An 8,230-nucleotide genomic window follows, 5' to 3' on the forward strand; every position below is an offset into this window, starting at 1 on the left:
AATGAGTACTCCACCATTTATCTCGTTTGGTTAAGCTCGAAGGAAATCATCCTTTGCTTACTATTCGCCAGATTGAAGCTATAGATTCCATATTTATGTTAGCGCTCCCACTCAATTGCACTACTGTGTTCCCAAAATGTACGTATCACCCTGACCCAAAAGTAGGCTTAACTAACAAATCAGAGAACACGAATAACACTCTTGAGATTGAGCCTAACCATATCAGGATTTAGATCATGTGATCTAGGATCAACTTAGTGATATTGAATTGAATAGATATTACGGTAAGTTTTATAAATCTATTTCAAAGTTCAATATCGGTCCATTCCAATGCATACTCCATGCATTCAACTTGAGCTTTACTTTAACCAATGTTCTGGAAAGAACATAGCATTTCTCCAAATGCAAGTAAACTCTATTGTAGATTGTCATATCAGTAAAACCCAGTGTTCTGATAAATCTAGGAATCCTTTATTCACATAGTCATGTTTACTTTCTACTGTGTTGACAACACAATAAACATGATCAAGTATGTGAAAGCGGTTTGGATGAATTTATAAATCAGATAGACAAACAATTGATAAAGTGAACCAAAACATATACAAATGAATGAAAAATGCTTCTGTTACTTTATTGATATTGAATAATCTGGATTACATTGAAATAGAGTTTTATTTAGGGCATAAAACCCAACAAACTCCCACTTTCACTAATATAAAACTAATCAATACATTTCAATTAACCCTAAATTCAGACGGTGCTTTTCGAATGCAGTCACTGCCAAGACTTTGGTGAATGGATCAGCTAAGTTCTCCTGTGTGTCCACTTTCTCCACCAGTACATCCCCTCTTGCCACATATTCTCTGATAATATGATATTTTCTTTCTATATGCTTACTTCTCTTGTGGCTCCGAGGTTCCTTACTGTTGGCTATAGCTCCATTGTGATCACAAAGCAGAACTAGAGGCTTTTCCATTCCAGGTACTACACCAAGACTGGTGAAGAACTTTCTAAGCCAGACAACCTCTTTAGCTGCTTCAGCCGCAGCTATGTATTCTGCCTCCATGGTAGAATCCAAAATCGCGATTTGCTTCGCACTTCTCGAAACCACTGCTCCACCCCCAAGAGTAAACACCATCCCAGATGTAGATTTCTTGTCTTCAAGACATGCCTAGAAATCTGAGTCTGTATAGCCTATGGGATTTAGAGCACCACCCTTGTAGACTAAGACATAATCTCTTGTACTCTTTAAGTATTTCAAAATATACTTAACATCATTCCAATGTTCCTGTCCTGGATTTGACTGATACCTGCTCACGATTCCAACTGCATAGTAGATGTCAGGTCTAGTGCATAACATTGCATACATTAGACTTCCAACTCTAGAAGCATAAGGAACTTTTGCCATGTCTTCTATCTCTTGAGGATCAGTAGGACACTGTTCCTTAGATAGACGGATACCATATCTAGAAGGCATATTTGCCCCATTGGTATTAGTCATGGAGAATCTCTCTAGAACTTTGTCAATGTAAGTTGTTTGAGAGAGAGCAAGGGATATGTTCTTCCAATTTCTGATAATCTGAATACTGAGAACATAGGCTGCCTCACCCAAGTCTTTCATGTCAAATTGAGTGTCAAGCCATTCCTTGATGTGAGTCATTTTCTTGACATTGTTCCCCATGATCAAAATGTCATCAACATAAAGGACCAGGAATACTACTACTTGGTCTTCCTTGAGTTGGTAAACACAAGGTTCATCTTCGTTCTGATGAAAGCACTAGGTTTTAATGATCTCATCAAAACTTTTATTCCATGAGCGAGAAGCTTGCTTAAGTCTATAAATGGACCTATTTAATTTGCAAACTTTATTTTTCTAACATAACCTTCTGGTTTCTCCATATAGATGGTTTCTTCAAGAAGCCCATTAAGGAAAGCTGTCTTGACATCCATTTGCCAGATTTCATAATCGAAAGCGGCTGCGATGGAGAGAAGAATTCGGATGGATTTGAGCATGGCAACATGACTAAAAGTTTCCTCATAGTCCACACCATCTCTTTGGGTATAACCCTTGGCGACCAGTCTAGCTTTGAAAGTTTTGACTTCGCCTCCAGCGCCTCTTTTCTTCTTGTAGACCCATTTACATCCAATTGGACGATAATCATCAGGTGGATCTACATATTCCCAGACTTTGTTCTTTTCCATGGAATCCATTTCTGAATCCATGCCGGCTGACCATTGCTTCCGTTGCAGACTTGCCATTGCCTGTTTATAGGTTAATGGGTCGTCATCAATACCGTCACCAACGACCTTATTGATTTCACCATCCAAGCCATAACGAGATGGTTTTGTAGAAACCCTCCCACTACGACGATGAGCGGTGACCTTCTGAACAGGAGCTTTGGTAGTAGTTTTCTCAGTTGCTACAACTGAGGGAGTGGGATGGTCCTCTTCTTGAGTAGAAGAGGATGGAACATTTGAAGGAACTGTATCTGTAAGCATTTCCTCTAATACAATTTCACTTTTTGGTTTGTTGTCTTTCATATACTTATCTTCAAGGAAAGTAGCATTTGTAGAAACAAATACTTTGTTATCCTTGTGACTATAAAATAGTCCACCCCTAGTCTCTTTAGAATTTCCGACAAATATGCAAACTTCAGTTCGCGATTCCAGTTTGCCTTTTTTCTTTCTCAAGATGTGAGCAGGGCTCCCCCAATTCCTATAATGGCGTAAACTAGGTGTACGACCATTCCATAGTTCGATGGGTGTCTTAGGGACTGCTTTCGATGGTACAACATTTAAAATGTCGTTTGCCATTTGAATAGCATATCCCCAAAAGGACGTAGACAGAGTTGAATAACTCAGCATAGACCTAACCATTTCCAAGAGCGTGTGATTTCTTCTTTCTGCAACTCCATTTTGCTGTGGAGTGCTTGGGGCAGTATATTGGGATTCAATTTCAAGTTCAGTTAAATGATCTTTGAACTGCATATCCATATATTTTCCACCCCTATCAGTTCGCAAGATCTTTAATGTTTACCTAATTGGCTTTGAGCCAAAGCATGAAATTCCTAAAACTTTTCAAACGTTTCAGCTTTCTTTTGCATTAGGTAAAGAAAACTGTATCTAGAGAAGTCGTCAATGAAAGTGACGAAATACTCATAACCACCTCGGGCTTTTACATTTAGAGGTCCGCAAACATCAGAATGCATTAACCCTAGGGGTTGTTTGGCACGCTCTCCCTTTGCAGAGAAAGAACGTTTGGTCATTTTTCCTTCTAGGCAAGACTCGCATACTGGCTGTTCTCCTAAGACGACATTTTTCAATGGACCGTCTTTGGTTAGCCTATTGAGTCTATCAAAACCTATATGACCTAAACGTAAATGCCATAGATAAGTTTGATCATCATTATCAATCTTTTTTCTCTTAAGGCTTCTAGGTTTAGCTACATTGAAAAGTTCAGTATTTAGTGAGATTTGAGTATCAGGTCTTAAAACATAAAGCCCTTGTTCCAGGTTAGCAACACATATATGAAATCCATTACGAGAAATTGAACAATTTGAACTCAAAAAATTCAATATATAAAATTGTATTTGTAAACATGAAACACTAATCAAGTTTCTACTAAAGTTAGGAATATATAAAACATTCTGTAAAAGTAAAAATTTCTTTGTATGAAACTTGATTCGGGTTGTTCCTCTAGCTTTAACTGATACCAACTCGCCATTTCCAACTTTTAGCTTTAACTCATCTGGGTGAAGATTCTCCCAAGTTTCAAGCAGCTGCAATGAAGAACATACATGGTTAGTAGATCCAGAATCAACAATCCAGGTGGACTTGTCATTCTCTAAAACACATGATTCAAAGACAAAAGCATCACCTTCGTTTGAATTGTCTAGAAGCCTGGGACATTGTTTTTCTTTATGTCCCTTTCCATTACAATTCGCACATAGAACATAATGTCTGATAATTGTATTTGAAGAAGCAGCTTTGTTAGAGCCCTCATGCTTAATCTTCTTCCTCTCATTAAAGTTTGCAATACCAGGAGGTCCCATTGCAATCAAATTCCGCTCATGGGCCCTCAACTCAGTCTCGAGTTTTTCCATGTCGGAGGAGTGAGGATTGTTCAATAAGTAATATAGAACAAAACTATCATACTCCTGAGGAAGACTATTAAGGATGAGTCATACCCATTGTTCCTTTGATAAATCAATTCCTAGTAGATTTTCCTTTTGGAATTTCAGATTCATCAACAATAGGTGCGAGTTAATGCAACTTCCAGGATGCATTTTCACACTATTGAGTTCTTTTGCAAAGATACTAACTAGGAGTGGATCGGGGTGAGGTTTATTCATATTGGCACTACAACATATCAATAAACAGAAGTAAGGTTTTGGTTCTATAAATTCATACACAAGTTCAGAAAATAACAAATAATCACATATGTTATAAAAATACTAAATCTAACATAGTTTATTTTCCAAGGTTTCAAACGTACTGATACAGTGTCGCGTTTAGGCGAGAGTCAAAGCATCATCCATTGAATAGAGTTGTCAATTCATCTAAAATGTCAAACATTCTAGCAACCTTTTATTCGATCAAAATTGGAATTCAGCGTTGTCCCGTTTAGGCGAGAGACAAGGCAATTCTATCTTATGAGCTTCTACCATTGTTTCATACTCTTGTAAGTCTTATACAGTCGCCACCATTAGGGTGGTCATAAACAATATAAAAAACTTATAAGAATACTTATCTTTCGAGATTAAACGGTGCTAACTTGCTAATGAACGTTCCTCCATTAGGGAGGATTGCTCACTAAAACAATAGCTATGTAAAACCAACAATGGAGATCACATTTCTCTTGATAAAAGCTCATTATTTAAAATACGTATTTTGTTTAATCATTTATATTCCATATCTCAATAATGAAACATTACATACTAAAGTAAAACTTTAATTAAATTTCAAAAATGGAATAAATTTGAAAAATATGTTATTTAAGTTGTTTAGAAAAATATAAATATCCAACTTAAATATTCTTCAATCAATGACTTAATTAAATATTAACAATTAAGTAGTAACCACTTAATTTAGAAGATATTTCATTTTAAGTTCCCATATTTATAAAATATCAACTTAAAAATATCCAAAGAATCTTAATAACCAATTCCTAAAATTCCTCAACTTAATTTATAATAGGAAATTCAAAAGATATTCAATTCTAAGTTGATTTGTTAGAAATAACTAAATCTCAACTTAAATAGCAATATGTAATGAAATTATAAAATTAATATTCAGAAAGAACTTACATGGTTATAATTCTATATTTAATTAAACACAAGAAAATACATGTAGTTTTCTAGAATATGATTCTTCAAACTATGTTTTTCTTAAATTAATTTCAAGGAAGAATGAAATTAATTATGTTGCTAATCAATTTTATTAGGTCAAACTAATATAATTAACCTAGCACAATTATCCAAATCAGGCAAATGGGCCTTCACAATTGGGGTTGTTCATGTGAGGGGGGGTTGGGTCCAGTATGTCGTACCCACTTCTAAGGCTCCCAACTCTCACACGAGGCCCAAAAGAGAGGAATTTAACCTTAAAATGAACAACTGTTATTAATTGAATAGACTCACTACTAAATGAGCCTAAATAAAATCTATCAAGTTATGATATTTTATTTAGCAACAACAACCTATATGTATCTATAACAGAAATTAAACATATAGGCTCACACAAGCACACAAATTTGGATGGATCATATCATGTTACTAGGTCATCCACAGATGAAAGAAGATTGTAAAAATTACCTGTTACAAATTATTTACTTGATCTATCATCAATTGAACCATGGGTTAAAATCAGATCATTGGATCTGTCAACAAGTTAACCATGGCAATTTAGATCAAGCAATAATAGGTTTTAGAAAACTTACAAACAATCTAAAACACATACTCCTGCAACAAGTTAGATTTGGATAGTTGGATGTAGGATTTATTCAATTTTTAAATATATATTTTGAAAATAAAAAAAATTCAATGTTTTTTTTTTTAAAAAAATATTTAAAAAAAATAAACCTACAATTTTGAAAAAATAGGTTTCAAGTAACCTAAATATCATTTCAAAATAAATTGCTAACTTTCCTTTTAAATTTCATGTTATTTAATAAATTAAATAATAAAATAGAAAATGGTAAATACATACCCTTTTCTTATTTTACAATTTAATTTAAGTAAGAATAACAAAATTTAAAAGTTAACAAAAAAATATCTTATTTCCTCTTTTAAAATATCATGATTATTTTGATCTTATTCTAAATAAGGTCAAGTTACCAAAAAAAATTAATATTTGACCTCAAAAAAAAAATAATCAAATTTTAAAGGAAATAAGAAAAGAGGTAAGCAAAACTTGATTTTAACCTATTTTCAAATTCAAATTACACTAATATCAAAAATTAATTTTGAAAAGTCAAATTAATTTATTTCTAATAATTAGAATTGAAATTTGAAAAACAAAAATCAATATACAAAACTACACAAAAAATCGGAAGTTAATTCCATGAAATAGCATGAAAAATCGAAAAAATTGAAAAATTTGATGAACAGTAGGGATGGTATGCAAAGCATGCCCATCCGCGCGCGTCCCCTAGATGCTGGCCGAGATCTCACGGCGCAGGGAGGCTGCATGCAGCCATTCCGCGCGCGTGGGAAGGTGTTCATCATCCCGATTTTTCCAATTTTCAAAAATTCATAACTAATTCAAATTAAATCGAATTCGAGTTCTTTAAAAAAGTAAATTGCATAGAATTTTCCAAACTATCCAATAAAAATAATTACAGATACAGAAAAATAAATATTTTCCCAGAATTCACAAACAACAATCAAACATCAATATGACACACAAAGCAACATGATACCATCCAAAATACAAACAAATCGTTTTAAGTCCAAATTTCTCACAAGCAAATCAATTACCATGGCTCTGGTGCCAGTTGTTGGAAGTTATTTTACCAGGAACTTAGATCTACTCACAAGTATGTTGATTTAACAACCTAAAACGATGGAAAATTAAACACATAAAAGTAAGAGAAATCTTACATTGGGTGCATCGGAATATATGTCTCCTCCCACTCAGATCTCTAACCCTTGATTCCTTTATGTCGCAGAGTATAATCAAGATCTGAGCCCGAATGTCCTTCTTTATTGTCTCTGAATTCTAAACAGCCTTCCTCACTATGATTGAGGTATTACTTGATGTGTGTGGACACTACTCTATCACTCATAGATTTCGAAACAGAGAAGGTATAGAGAGAGAGGGTGGCGGCTTGGAGAGAGTTTTTGTGTGAGAAAAGTCTGTCAAAAATGTTGTACAAAAACTGAAGCCTTTACCTTCTATTTATAGAAGACCACGTAGGGCTATGGTTGAATTAATTCCCATTTAAAAAATTGAAAAATCAATGTGAAAAGGTAAGTAAGGTGGCCGGCCTAGGCATTGTGGAAACAAGGCCTGCCACTTTTCCAACTTTCCTTTTCCTACATTGCTAGTTTCGTGTTTTGTCAAAAACTGCCAATTCCTTTGTTCAACCACATAAATGTCAAATCTAATTATTGAATAATTAAAATTTATTATCAAATAAAATATTGTCATTTATTTATTAATAATAAAACTAATTAAAGTTTCCTAATTAATAAATATGCCCTTCAAAATCTCTATTTACTGTTTTGCCCTTAATAAGTGATAAATTCTCAAATAGACACAGTCTAACTTGAGAATTATAATTGATTAATTAAAATCAATTAAATGAGTCTTACCAGTAATATTGTCTCAACTAGTGGTGGGACCATGGGTCTATATATCCGAGCTTCCAATAAGCAGATCAAGAATTTACTACTTAAATTCACTGACTTATTAATTTTTCGTTGAATCCACACATAGAACTTAGAATTGCACTCTCAGTATATAGAATGCTCTATATCTTCCACCATATAGACACATCATTAGTTATCCATTGTTATAACCCTAATTTGATCAATGATCCTCTATATGGATGATTTACATTGTAAAGGGACTTAATTTCCGTAACACCCTACAATGTATTTTATCCTTAAAACACTTAACCCTATATAAATGATATTTCAGCTAAGTGAAATGAGTACTCCACCATTTATCTCGTTTGGTTAAGCTCGAAGGAAATCATCCTTTGCTTATTTTTCGCCAGATAGAAGCT

Source organism: Cannabis sativa, chromosome 3 (assembly GCF_029168945.1).
Source record: "Cannabis sativa cultivar Pink pepper isolate KNU-18-1 chromosome 3, ASM2916894v1, whole genome shotgun sequence".
Taxonomy (NCBI): domain Eukaryota; kingdom Viridiplantae; phylum Streptophyta; class Magnoliopsida; order Rosales; family Cannabaceae; genus Cannabis; species Cannabis sativa.